The sequence below is a fragment of the Rhinatrema bivittatum genome, chromosome 2 (assembly GCF_901001135.1).
Source record: "Rhinatrema bivittatum chromosome 2, aRhiBiv1.1, whole genome shotgun sequence".
Taxonomy (NCBI): Eukaryota; Metazoa; Chordata; class Amphibia; order Gymnophiona; family Rhinatrematidae; genus Rhinatrema; species Rhinatrema bivittatum.
In genome coordinates, this window is record NC_042616.1 from 275,601,439 (window position 1) to 275,614,158 (window position 12,720).

The 12,720-nt window shown below is 42.9% G+C and overlaps 1 long non-coding RNA gene across 1 annotated transcript in view; it reads left to right on the forward strand.

Moving 5' to 3' along the window:
• Positions 1 to 5,707: 5,707 nt before the first annotated feature.
• LOC115086104 overlaps positions 5,708 to 12,720 on the forward strand; it is a 29,228-nt gene continuing 22,215 nt past the window's right edge. Inside the window, exons 1-2 of the long non-coding RNA XR_003855077.1 lie at positions 5,708 to 5,828; positions 5,955 to 6,037. This is a non-coding gene — a long non-coding RNA (uncharacterized LOC115086104). The remainder of the gene's footprint in view (positions 5,829 to 5,954; positions 6,038 to 12,720) is intronic.

Consider the following 12,720-nt stretch of genomic DNA (forward strand, 5'->3'; position numbering starts at 1 on the left):
TTAGCAATTCCCATGTCTTACGACATTTAGAATTCAAAAGTAGGGGGTGCTAATGAGCTGTCATGAGGATGGCTTCTTAGACCCTAAGCTCCCAGAATCCTCCATTTTTAATGTTAATTTTTGACAGTTCTAAGTATAAGAGGAATGAGACCATACTATTTTGCTGATGCTTTAAGGAGTGCTGCTTGCTTCTGCAGTCTTTCTTGGCCTGAATCTGCCCATAAAATAAAAATAATTACTTATCCTGGTATGGTCCAATCTCCAACTGGTGAGTAAGATTTGTGCATAAAAAGAAGGTCCATAGTTGTTTGCAATGTCTATGCTTTTTCTGTTGGCTGTACAGTGACTGAGTCTTCTCCTGATGTAACTAGGTTTCAGTGGAAGGACTGCCTTGCTAAGCTGAGAACTAAATTAGCCTGTCATGCTCAGTACAGAAGCTGTTTTTTCTAAATAAGGAATGGAGCAGTGCTTGAAGCAGTGAGCACAGAGCAGCCTGTAACAACTGCAGTGACCACATTGCCTTAAATTTCTTTGAATGAGAGTGTCTAGGCTAGATGAGTTGACATGTACCAAGTAGATATTTAAAACCACACCATCCAGCAGTATGAATTAACAGGCAGAGTTTCTAAGGCAGCAAGCAATATGTGTTCTTAAAGTTTAATAGAAGAAGAAGAAGCAGGAAAATGTACATTTGTAAATAAAAATTGGTTTTATCTTTCTTCTCTGTCATTTTAAATGTAGGGAGAGGTTTTTATACTAGTAATAAAAAAAAGAAGTAAAGTTGAGGAAGAACTGCAGATAGTGAAAAATACCAGAATGACAGAAAAAATTAATAAGGAGTGTTACTTATAAAAGGATTATTGTATGAATAATTCGTAAAATTGTTTCTTGGACTTAACTTAAGTAAGTTCATCTGACATGACCTATTTTGAACGCATAGCCTTTTTTCAGCAATTGCTAAATAATATAGCAGTTCAATATTGATCTCTGGTTTGCTCCCAGCCTCATGTAAATGGGGGACAAGATAATAAATGTCATTTTATTTAATGTTTCAAACTGTTTATTGAAAAGGAATAAGAAACAGATACTTGGCATACATTGATTTTTGATGCATATCAAGCAGTTTAAATGCAACAGTCATAAAGAACAATTATTTTTTGTATAGACAAAGTCATTTTATATCATAGAAGCTCTACTGTCTAGCAAATGAACTGCTGTAAATATTTGGTGTTTAATGGTCTGCAAGAGATGTCTGGAACAGGAATTGAATAAGCATTGCTGGAAAATGTTGATTAAATAAATGTTTATCAAGATTAAATATGACAATAAAAAAGCTATGCTGCTGCATTGGTTAAGTTTAACAGGCAGCAAGATAATACAGGTTCCAACCCAGAAGAAATGAAAGCATTCTCTGTTGAACAGAAAGTAAATAACCTGATTTCAAATCCTGGTGCCCTGGTCAAGAAAGTAGACTTGGCTGCACTGATGCAGGAATTCAGATTATAGAGAAAAGATATAATGGGATCTATTTCTGCTATTCCACAGGATGTATCTGCCAATTAAGGATGGAGCTGACCAAGCAGAGCTGTGGGCTTTTGAAGAAAATAAGATCTCTTAAGAGATCTGTTTCTGAGCTGCAGGATAACCAAGAGGATATGGAAAACTGGAAAAGAAGAACTAATATTAGGATCCTGGGGTCCCTGAAAGCACAGGCCAAGAATATTCAATGACTTTAATACAAGTTATTTGTAAATCAATATTGGGCTGGGAGCACCAGTTTGGAGTGGAACTGAAGGATCTCTTCCACGGATTGTGGGAAAAATAACCAGAATGTCTCAGAGAAACCAAGAACTTTGAGTGCATGTTTTCACTCCTTTTGAGAAAAGCAATATTTGTTGACAATATTTCAGGGGGAAAGAATTTATCATTTACAAGGGGAAACGACTTAAAACATCCCCTTACTCAGCTCGATAAACCTTTTTATTTAAATTCTTTTACTATACCGATACTCAAGACGCGGTCTTATCGTACCGGTTTACAATCTAACAGGGGGAAACCAATTAACAACTGAAACAACCTTGAATAAAAGGAACAGCTACAAACCCCTAACTACAGTGTTGCGGTTCTGGCCGCGAGCACCGCGGCCAGGCCCTCACCTCCAGGCTCCCGGACCTGCTCCAGCTTCCAGAGGCCTGGTTTGTGGCCTGTTTGGCGGCATCCCCGCTGGGGCTGTGCCGCTGCGAGCTCTCCCATGGATGCCCGGCTTCTAGGCGCGCAAGCCACTTGGGCGCTTTTCTAGGCCGTTTCCCGTCAGTGGTGACTCTGCCCAACTCGTGATGTCAGACGCCGCGGCCTTGATAAGCCGGTCGTGGCCATCCAGCCTTTGCCTTGCAATGGGTTAGCCTCCCGGTTTCCTGTTGCGTTGTGCCCTGGAGTGACTCGCTTTGCTTCGTCATTCCGTTCCTGCTACAGTACCTGCTTGGTTCCTGCCTGCTACAGTACCTGCTTGGTTCCTGCTTACCTGCTATAGTACCTGCTTGGTTCCAGCCTGCCTGCTACAGTACCTGCTTGGTTCCAGTACCCAAATCCTGCCACAGTACCTGCTTGGTTCCAGTACTCGAATCCTGCTACAGTTCCTGCCTGGTTCCAGTATCCGAATCCTGCTACAGTTCCTGCCTGGTTCCAGTACCCGAGACTTGCTCCAGTTCCTGCCTGGTTCCAGAACCCGAACCCAGTTACAGTATTGCTACTGTCTTAGTCTGGTTCCAGTTACCTGTCCTGATCCACAACCCGCTGAAGTCTCAGCGGCCGGGCCTCTACGAGCTCCTCCTGGGGGGGATTCAGCTTCCAAGGGTGAAGCCACCTAAGTCCCAGCATTGGGCTCCTATGGGCTCCTCCCGGGGGAGTACCAGCTTCTAGGGTGAAGAGCATCTACGTCCTGCCTGAACATCTGCCTCCCGGCCTGCTATTCATTAGAGACATTGACCACCTTTCCCAGTCTCCAGCAGGTCGGCCCAAGGGTCCGCTAAACAGAGACTCTCATAACAGATTGCAAGGCCATGGACTCGGCGGATGTGCCTGTCCCCTTGGACCTGCCGGGGTTGGCCCAGCAGCTGCAGTATCAACAACAGTACCTCGAGGTCCTTACCGGTTTGGTAGGGGAGTTGTCGGCCCAGTTGGATGCCAGGGCCTCGTCTGCCCCAGAACCAGCACTCGAGGTCCAAGACTCATCAGTGACTCAGCTACCGGCACCCTCTCATTACGCTGGTGATTTAAGGACCTGCCGCGGCTTCTTGAACCAATGTTTTGTACGGTTCTCCTTGTTGCCTCGGCAGTTTCCCTCAGATGCGGTGAAAGTGGCATATATCCTGTCCCTGCTTGATGGGAAAGCCTTAATCTGGGCTTCTCCCCTCTGGGGAAACAATGATTTTTCGCTAACGGACTTACAACAGTTCATCACGAACTTTCGCCAGGTCTTTGATGAGCCCGCGCTACAACTGACCTGCTGCAACTTCGTCAGGGGGCTCGCTCCTTGGCAGATTATGCAATGGAGTTTCGGACTTTAGCCCAAGAAGTAGGCTGGCAAGATGGTAGTCTTTAGGCCATCTTCCTGGAAGGCCTCTCCAGACGCATAAAGGATGAAATTGCTGCTCGAGATCTGCTGGAGGACCTCAACGCCTTGATTGAGATGGCTGACCCCTTTTATAGCTCTCAGGGATCTGCTCTCAATGATGTTCTCTGCACAACACTGACAAACATCCAGGAGTAATTCTTGCCCTCACCAGGCCTCCCCTTGCAGGTAGGGACAGCTCCATTTGTCCACATATTTTAAATAGACCACAGTTTTGCTATTCTACTCACCCTCTCTCCCTTCTCCAAGGAGATGCAGAATATGGGTGTGGTCAGTGGTTCCCATTCCTGCAGCTTGCCCAGGGATGCCTGCAGGGAGGAGGGATAATGAGGGGCATGTGCCCACTCCTCTGACATTGAGTCCAATTATGGCATGTTAAAAACTACTTTCAGGTGTTTCATCAAATCAGACCGAACTGTGCAGTTCCTTTTCATGAAATAGCTGAATTTGTGCTTGCCCGCTAAATTTTTCAAAGCACTGCCATCAGATATCAAGACCCAGACGACATACATTTGGATTTCAAGAATGGTTACCTGTGCTCCACTACAGGTGCCAGAGAAAGTACAGCAAGAGGTAGCGAAGGCCTCAGAACCACATTAATGTAGTCCTTTGCATGTCTTTGATATTTACATGGATACAGCAACTTTTGCCTTATGCATAGGGAGGGTTGCAAAGAGATCCTGCACTGTATTCCTTTTGATACTTATTCCTTTGGTTTGCAGGACATCGCTTCCCAGCTCTGCCCTCCTTGGGAGTACATGAGTCCTGCATTGCATTCTGAATACAATGCAGAGGATATGGGAAGGAGGTGCCTGGGCTTTGCAGTGTAGAATTTATAGTGCCCATAGAGTTTAACTCCATGAGTGCAGAGATATAACTCCCCCCCCCAAAAAAAACCCCGCACAATTAAACTCTGGAATTTGTTGCCAGAGGATGTGGTTAGTGCAGTTAGTATAGCTGTGTTTAAAAAAGGATTGGATAAGTTCTTGGAGGAGAAGTCCATTACCTGCTATTAAGTTCACTTAGAGAATAGCCACTGCCATTAGCAATGGTAACATGGAATAGACTTAGTTTTTGGGTACTTGCCAGGTTCTTATGGCCTGGATTGGCCACTGTTGGAAACAGGATGCTGGGCTTGATGGACCCTTGGTCTGACCCAGTATGGCATTTTCTTATGTTCTTAACCATACACACACACACACACACACACGCACGCGCAATATATAAAGTGGCCTGCCTCACTTCCTCCCAAATCCTCTCTCATCCTACACTATCCCTTCTCCTCTCACTGATAAGAAGCAGCAGAGGGTGAAAAGGAGAATATGAGGGAAAAAAGGAGATAGGCAGAAATTGGGTTAGAGAAGGTCTAGAGGAGATAAGGTGGGCTGGGAAAGGGTTAGTTAGAAATGACCTCAGTGCCAGGAGGTATCTTTTTGTGAGAGAGGAAATGCATTATTGGTTTCGGGGGGGGGGGGGGGGGAGTGGTGAGACATAAACTTTTGTGATGATGGCTGTTTAGCATCCTCTTCACTTTGCACCTGGCTGGGGTTCCTGCCATCTGGACTACAAAGGCCTGAAGACAAACATTGATAATTGCCAACACGTAGGATGTTGGAGGCATGTCTGGCTTATAAGGATCACCTCTAATAGCCCACACTGAGAAAACAGCAGGATTCCATGCAGATCACAAGCCTAAGAGTTATTCACCACTACCAGGGTCTGGTAGCATGATTCAGCCTAGTTGGCACCTGTTGTATGGACCTGGTCAGGTCCACCCACACTGTGCATGCCTTTACCTTTACAAATGATCTTTTTAATGCAGACTAGGTTTGCTGCCTCACCCATACTCACCCAATACCACTGATTTGGCCGTGGTTTTGAACCACAGCATGTCTGGTTTTATAGTTCTGAATTTCATGGTGAAAAGAATGGAAAAATCTGGACTATAAATCTAGGTATTTAATGGGGCAAAACCAGGCCAGAATCAGTCTTTTCATGACCTGTGAATAATTGGCAAAACAATGATTCTTTGACACCCCATCCTAATATCCTTATGTATTTCTAGGAGAAGCAGGAACTAAAGAAACCACAAAGCACTGGGATGGACAACCTAAGGGCAGGACAGGTTTCAAATCTCCCATCCCTTACTGAGCAGCTTGGCAACTCTGTCACATCCTGTATGTTCCAGGGTCAAAATGTATGTGTATGGGTGTGTGTGTGTAGGTTTGGGGAAGGGGAAGAGGGTGGGAGTGGGGAGGATAGGAAAGCAGGTCTCTATGAGTGTGACTTTACTAAGACTTACATCAGTTTTATTCCTTACCAGACTATGCTTCAGTGGGCATACTAATCTCATCAAGGCCCAGGCCCAGACTGTGATCCATGCAGATTTATGGACAAGATTGCCAGGTGAGTGGGGCAGGACTGAAGAGTACATGGAGTCTGCACAGGGCAGCTACCCGACTCTAGGCTACAGTGAGTGATTTCCAGTGAGAGGAGCAAACATGCAGTGGAGGAAGCAGGGCATCATTTCTTTGTAATAATTCACTATAAGGCCTTCAGATGTGTGGAGAGAGAAAGAGAAGCGAGGCGGGCCAGGAAGCCAAAAGATCTCTTTATTAATGCCCTTCATGATCCAAATAGGTCTAACTTCTATAAACTAACACCTCTTAGTGTTGATCTCTGGTGTACCTGACCATGACAGACGCATTGCCATGTGCCAATCTCCATACAGCTTTTTGGAAGAGCAGTGGCCTAATTTAGCCAGCCACACAGCCAAGGGAACCCATATAAGTTCTAACTAAACAGGAAAGTTGGGAATACCTATGTGCCTAAGCCCAGAAGATCACGACAAGACAGAATGTTATTTACAGCTAACACCTTTACTTGTCACAAGTACTTTGTGGTTTACATGACAAAATGGTAAACAATAAAAGGGCAAGACATTTAATAGAGATGGAGAAAGATGATATGAGATGTAGAAGGTTAAGCAGCACAAGGGCAGGACAATACTGCTTGGCCAGGCATTCTCTCTTGTAAGGGCACCTTTGTCATTTGTATTTGCTAGGTTGGGGGTTTGGGTTCAGGTGCCTTCTTCATTCTGCACAGAATTAGAGAATCCAACAGACTCAGATCCTCCTCTTTTCTTTCTTTCCAGGTGACCCTCACCTTCAGGAAATGTGTGCAGACTTGCAGGTGCACTTCTAGCATGGCTACCTGTGAGATGATTTAGGAGATTGAATACCATTTGGGCATACCCTGGTGCTTTGCTTGGCTTGAGATCAGTAGACTAACAAAATGAGGGGGTGGGGGAAATGGAGCCATGAACTCGTTGGTTTTTGGTGTGTATGGCAGCACCAGAAATTGCCATGTAGGTACTCATGCACCTTTTTGTGCAGGAAGATGCAACCAACAATATAAATGGAAGGAGACAGGAAATGACAACCTTGATAGCACATACCCGCAGGAAAAGCAAATTAGCACATACAGGATGATTTCTGCAACTATGTTTGTCTGAAAATACAAGTAAAGCCCACCTTTCTCTTTCACCTAGATTTTTCTACACTTCCCCTCACTCTTCCATGCCACCACCACTCTTTTCTTTGTAGCTTCTCTAACCTCCCTGCTTATGCTCCTTGTCTTCTCTTTTATGCATAGGATCCTGGTTTTCACTCATGGAAGTAGTGCAGAAAGCATTGATCCCTCTCCTCCTTGTACTCTGCAGCTTCTCCTCTGTTCATCTCCCCTTTGATCTCCTCCCAGCCCAATCCTTCTGTGCTCTCTACTCATCCTCCTCCTCCATTGCTCTCTGTCCTATCTACTATTCACTCTTCTCGCCCTTTCTATTCAGTTTTTTTTCTCTTTCCTCCTCTTTCTACTTTTGCTCTCTCTCCTCCTGTTCACGTTTTTTGCTCTTCCATCCCTCTTTCCTATTTGATCTGTCTCTCTCTTCCCACCACTTTTTTGTCTTTTGTTCCCTCTCTAACTTTCTGTTGTTTTCTTTCTCTACTCTGAGGGCCAGTTTAAATTTAGAATGGTAGAGTGATTGCAGGCAGCAAAAGGCTGATGTGGGGGTGGGGGGTAGGAGCGCTTGTCTTCTGCTGCTTGCTCTCATCACCTTCCACCTATCGTCTCCCTTTCTCTCCTGCTGACAGCCATTAGACCACTGGGTGGGACAAAAAGGTGAAACAGCTTGGGAGGGGAGAGAAGCATGTCCTGATGTCCCCCAAGGCCAGAGCTAGCACTATACTAGCAAGATTTTAAGAGTGAAGGCAGTCCTGGAGAACCCAAGAACTCTCCTGGAGACCCAGAGCTCCTAGTTCATATCTGGATGTCTCCCAGGTATACATTCGGGTCATACAGTCAATCATGCTCATCTCCTTTTCTGCTCATTATCAGAAGGATGCTTCATATTTAGATATCTTAAAATCTTTAATTGGCCCCTGTTTAGTTATAGTCACATCGGCCTACATGGAAATAGTTAAAAAGGTTGCTCAATTGGAATGTTTTTCTGTCATGGTTGATAAATGACAAATTACCTGATTAACTGGGGCAGAAAAGGCTTTTGAGTTTTTATCAGAAAGACAGTTATTTATTTATTTATTTTATACTATTTCACACATGGTCTGAGAGTTTGGCATGTTTTTGATCAGCAAAAAAAAGCACAACCCTTTTCCTTTATTTAATTATTATTTTGTTTCTAATGAAGCAGATTTATTTTTTTTTCTGGTATTTGCAGTCCACTGGTTTGGCTTGGTGATCCATCCTTGCCGAGAGAAAGCTGAGTAATGAAAGCTGTGAGATTTCTGGCCTCGGACGTGCTTTATTTTTTAGTTCTGTTGGAAATGATGCACTAGCTTTGACTCAGAATCATTAATTAACAAACTGTCATTAAATGCTCGTAACAACCGATTAGTTGAGGATTATGACAGTAACTTTTAAACAGGCATGCGGGCGCACATGCGCACGATTTGCCGGCTCATGCCTGGGACGTGGCCATTTTATAATATACACATGTTTATGCGTGCATGCTATAAAATACACAGAACACGTGTACATACATACATTAAGCAGGTGTGCGCCTTTGTGCACAAAGGCCATTTCTACCACATAAATAGGGGGATTTTAGTAGAAATGCGTGCCGACGCAATTACCAATTTTTCGAGTTTGTTCCCAGTTCACCTAGGCAAGGACATCCAACCCTCCTAGTTTAATAGCCTCCTTGGTACCATGCTAACCATGACCTTTAAAACCCCACTCACCTCTTTACTATTTTTGTTTTCTGACTTACACGTTATCCATAGCAGAAGTAAAGTAACGCGGCAGGGGGACCCCAGCGAGCGCTTGTGCACATAAGTATATACAATCTAGTTTCATTGTGTAATCCAGGAATGCCCGTGCCCCTCCCAGACCATGGCCAAGCCCCGCCTCTGTTGCACGAAAATGTATTTGTGCATATATCGGCAAGTACGCATGTACGCAAGAGCCTTTTAAAATCTGCTCATATCTCCTGTAAGGCTTTTAAAGTTCACATTTATTATTTCATCATACCAAGGATAAAACTTGGAAGAGGTTACTTCCCCTTCCAAAATATGTCTCCTGTCATAGAGAAATAAAAAAAAAAAAAAAGAGACATGCTACAAGCCTCAGCATCATCTGCATTGTGAAGTTTGACTGACTTTTTTTCTACTTGCACTGTGATGCCCTTTTGATAGAGGTTTTTATTTATTTTATTTTTTTTTACAAATATTTGCAATGGAACATTAAAAGAATGCTTAAGATGAGCATGAATTCATGTGATTTCAGTCCCTGCATTTGTTTATAAGAAAAATGATTATAAGGAAGAAGCAAAGGAAAAAACATGAAAAGCAAAACAGGCAAGAAAGAAAAGTTAAAATACAATTTAGCATTAAAAATTGGTAGGAAATAGGGGAAAACATAATGTTTTCTTGTGGTCCAAACTTCTATCTTGTTAACTAGACTATTTATTAATTTCAAGTACAATATTCTGCCCTCTTAGCAATAATGAAATAAGTTGTTAATTTTCCATCAAGCTGTCATTCTTAAGGCCAAGCATTTGTAATGACAGCTGGAATAGTTGGAAATATATTACACAGTTTTTATGTTTTGTTTTGCTATAAAATATATATCCTTTGCTAGAAAGGTGCCTTCTTATCATGAATTATATTAAGTAGGTATATAAACATTTTTTTGTTTGGATTAAGGATGGGTGAATCAGCCATGACCCAGCTCCTATAAGCACTTGTACTATACCTGACATCAAGTTGTATCCATTTTCCTGAGTCAACTTCAACCTGACTCATATTGAAGTCTCAGTTTTCTGTGCTGTCTTGGATGTGCTTGATTCAAATTGGCTCACATTTTTTAAGCAAATTGTTTTGTTTTTTTTAAATGAGCTGGCTCAGATTTGTCTGGCTGACTAGGTTGAATGTGGGCAGGCAGATTTCATGTGATCTGAATGTCTCACTTAACCTATGGCTTTTGGTAGCAGTATTATAGCAGTGAGACATCAAGCGATTGTCTGACTCCTCAAGTAGTCTCGCCCATAGTAAAAAAACCAGATCAAGAATAGAATCAAGAGCCAAGTTGGGAACTGGCTGAGATAATGGTTGGTAGATTATACCAGCTTAGATTTAATCAGAGTGTAAGGACCTACATTTGAAAGCATTTTGCTTTGAAAAATATGCTGGAGAAAATAAGAAATCATAAGTTTTTGATTTCCAAAGTTGTCCTATTTACTTATAAAGCTTTGTGATATTATTTTAACCTCCAAAAGTATGATCTGGATATATAGGTTTATACAACATTAGAAGCACTGAACACTTACCAAAGAGAAACTGATTAGGCAATGCCAAAAATGGTCACTCTGAGTATGTATTATGGTGACCACTTCTCTAACTCAAAAAAAAAAATTAGTAGAACATAAGAGGTGTATTCTCATATAAGATCACTGAATATTCTGTATAAAATGTTGTCACATATCATCAAATCTCAAAACATTTCTTTCCTTATATTTTGTATTATTTTTTAAAAGAGTTTGCAAAAAAATGATTATACCCCTGAAGAAAACAAGTTTCGAAATATAGCCCATGCTGGAAGATTGTTTCAAGCATAACTTAGCTAAGATGCTGCAATCACAAGTTTTTAATTGCATTACAAAAATATACAAAAAGAACTATTTTTGGACTTTGCATAAGAAGGAGCACAATGATGATTTGTGACACTGTTTTATATAAAATACTCAGTGGTCATATATGAAAATACTCCTCTTATATTCTACAATTTGTTTGAGTTAGAGTAGTGGTTACTATAATACATTTTCAGATTGACAATTTTTAGCATTATATAGATTTAGAGACATGGGAATTGTTTAGACTCACAAAAACTGAAATTTAATGGAAGCTCGGCTCCATGTTGGGCAGGAGGTTGATGGCGCAGTCGTATTGGCGATGTGGTGGTAGCGTGCCCACTCCTTGCTTCGAAAAAACCTATGCATAGGATGCAAAGTAGGATAGCAATACAGCAGGGATGAGCGTAGTGGTGGGGCAGCATTGGGTGATCAGCAGTTTCAGACAAGAGGCATGGTGGGCGGGTCCCCATTGAGACAGTTGCAAGGATGCCCAGTTGAATTGAGGGGAGTACTTCTGTAGCTAAGGCAAACCGAGCACTATGGGATGGATGGCTCGGTCTATGACATGAAATGCTAAAGCCTCCTCATGAAGGGTGCCATTGCGAAGCATGGTGAGTATGGTGGTGAGAGTGATTTTGCCTGGTAGGGGTTCGCCAGAAATAGAGGAGAGTATGAGCAGCACTGGGGAAAGACAGGTGGGAATCCGGAGGTGTTGGACCAGCTGTTTCAGGATGAAGTTGCCCCCTGCTCCGGAGTCCACAAGAGCCAGGGTATGAAAGTCGTGCTCGCCCACGAAAAGGGGTGCTAGAAGTGTGAGCGGGGGAGCTGGAGATGTCAGACCTAGGCCCGAGAGTTTCCCGGACGCACCGGGCAATGAGCCAGAGCGTGCCCGGCCTCCCCACAGTATAGGCAGAGCCCAGAGCATTGGTGCCGGAGGTGTTCCTTGGGGGTCAGCCGACCACGACCCAGCTGCATGAGCTCTTCTGTGGTGGCCTTAGTCAGCCCAGGACACTGCTTGGGAGAGGGTGAACACTGGAAAGGCTGGGAAGCTGGTGGAGGCCTTTTTGAAGAGTGCAGCTCCCGGGACCACTCCTGGAGTCGGCCAAATCTATGAGGGCCTCCAGGGATGTGGTTATGCAAGTGTTAAGAAAACAGGTTCTCTTAGTGGACTCCCGTTTTTGCTGCACATTTTATTGCATTGGTCTACCAGTGTTTTTTGTTGTTTTTTTTTAATTTGGTCCTCATTATAGTTAATTAGACATTATCTAGTTTCTTTCTGAACTGAAAACTGTGGGTTGTTTTTTTTTTTTCCAAAGCCTATTTGTGTTACAGTCAAGCACACCAGCCGGGGTAATGCTTTAACTGCCTTAACTCATTTGTTTGGGACTGCATAGTCTGTAAGCAAGCAATGTGCACTGCCAGTGAAAATTCAGTTTTCCTTTTACTTATTCATAAAATGTTACTGTTTGTATTTCTTATCTTTCATATTTCTCACACTGCTCCTTCATTTTGCAATTACTTTATTTCCTTGTAAATAAGTGTGTGATTATGTTCTGTTTTTGTTTTTTTTTGCCGGATATCACGGTAAAGAGTTTACTAATTTCTGATAGAGCTGTGCATGTTGATATTAGTTCCTTATTAGGAAACAGCTGCTTGAGTGGGGAATTTGCAGAAAAATACCCCCATGCACGGTAAAAATCAACATTGTTCTACACGTATGGGAAAGCTAATAAGTTGTATTTCCTATGGTGAGCTTACTATTCTGTACTGCCTAAACCCCTGTGGGGGGGTAGAGGGTGATCAGGGAGATTACACAGGTGCAAGAGGAGATGCAGGAAAATATAAGCACAAGTTTCCAGGAAAATGTCCAAAGCAGGAAAAAGACAAAGCTGTGTAGCGTCACCCTTGTGAAACCAAATCTGAAACATCAGTACTCCTAGGG